Genomic DNA, 1,739 nt, shown 5'->3' with positions numbered 1-1,739 from the left:
CCTCTGCCTCCCAAGTGCTGGGACTACAGGCGTGCGCCACCACACCCGGCTGGTTTTAAACATTTTTAATCTTATAACTTCATAACACTTTCATTCTATTGGTAAATTTGCCACTTTACCTAAAGAAATTTCTTACTTTGGAATCTGATGGTCAAGAAGAGGTGGGATATATTCAGAAGCTCAGGGAGCCCTGGGTTTGAGAACCAGTTTCCTTGGTTTTCTTGTAATCTACTTTCATGCTGTCAAGCGATTCTGGAAAGAGAAGGTGGCCATTCTGCCTAGGTCAGAGAAGTCTGGACCTAAGCTGAGCCTCAGGGTCTAGGACTGTGGTATCTGATATTCCTAGATTCCTTTGTGAGATTTTGTGTCAGATTGTCCTCTAACTGCAGATCCTTCCTCCTGTGTCAAAAAGGAGCAGAAGTCAAGCCACAATGAAATCGTTTATCAATACGGACCTTTTGAAACCCTAGATCTCATTTTGTCGTATTAAGAAAGGAATCCAAGACAATTAAAAGAAACCAGATCAGTATCCATTAGATAGAAATGTACTTTTGAAATGTGTCCAAAAATAAATTAAAATAAAAAATAAAGTTCAGGTAGAACAACCCCACCTTATAAGATTAAATTTTAAGTCACAGGCTTGGAATGTAAGAAAGCCTTTGCTGATAAATACAGAGGAAGTATCAGCCTCTGGAATCATTAAACTTACATTTGTTCAAAACACTAAATAAATTAGAGAAAATTGTGTAATGTTTGGAATTTTACTATGTGACAAGCATTCAAAGATAAAGAGTTGTTGAATCCACAAATATTATTTTTTGCATTGATTGACCAACCCTTTTTAAAGGTGTAATTATAAAGAAAAAGAAAAATAACAAAACATTAAAGCAGCTTCAGTTCTGGCTGAAGATGTTTAAAAGGTCGGGATGGTTTTCCATCTTTGGTGATTGTGTTAGCTTTCCATCACTGTAACACATACCTTGGATAATCAGCCTATGAAGAGAAAAGGTTTATTTTGGCTCTCCGTTTTGGAACTTTCCATTCATAATTGGTTAGTCCTGTTGTTTGGGAGCCTGCAGTGCAGGTAGTATATCTTAACAGCAGCTTGTGGCAATATTGTCCACCACATGCTGGATCTGAAAGAGAAGAAAAGGTGGAGTCAGTGGCTCCAATGTCCTGTTGAAGGATATCATCACCTCTTCCATGAATACCTTCAAAGAGTCTCTGACTCTTAGAACTTTTACCATCTCTTAGTAGTGCCGTGAGCCCAAGATGAAGCCTTTAACACATAGACCTTCAAGGAAAGTCATCTAAGCCATAGGCTTACATATGCTTACAAAACCAAAATGCAATTTGAATGTTTTCTAGATTTTTGTTACTAACATAAGTGTTATTCTTTACAAATAACAACTGCTGCTACTTTGGTTGCCTAGACAGGGGCTTCTGTCGGTGGCTGCTTCTCTTTCCTATTTTTGTCTTTTTGAGGCAGGGTTTCATGTAACCCAGGCTGTCCTGAACTCACTATGTAGCTGAAGCTGGCCTTGAACTCCTGAGCCTCCTGCTTCCATTTCCCAAGTGTTGGAATTTCAGGTGTGTACTATCATACCTGGTTTATTTGTTCATTTGTTTTTGAGACAGGGTCTTACTATGTAGCCCTGGCTGGCCTGGAACTTTCTATGTAGGTTGGGCTGGTCTCAGACTCATAGAGATCTGACTGTCTCTGCCCTCCAGGTTCTGGG

Source organism: Nannospalax galili, unplaced genomic scaffold (assembly GCF_000622305.1).
Source record: "Nannospalax galili isolate Female #2095 unplaced genomic scaffold, S.galili_v1.0 scaffold494, whole genome shotgun sequence".
Lineage (NCBI taxonomy): Eukaryota > Metazoa > Chordata > Mammalia > Rodentia > Spalacidae > Nannospalax > Nannospalax galili.
This window is presented reverse-complemented; position numbering follows the sequence as displayed.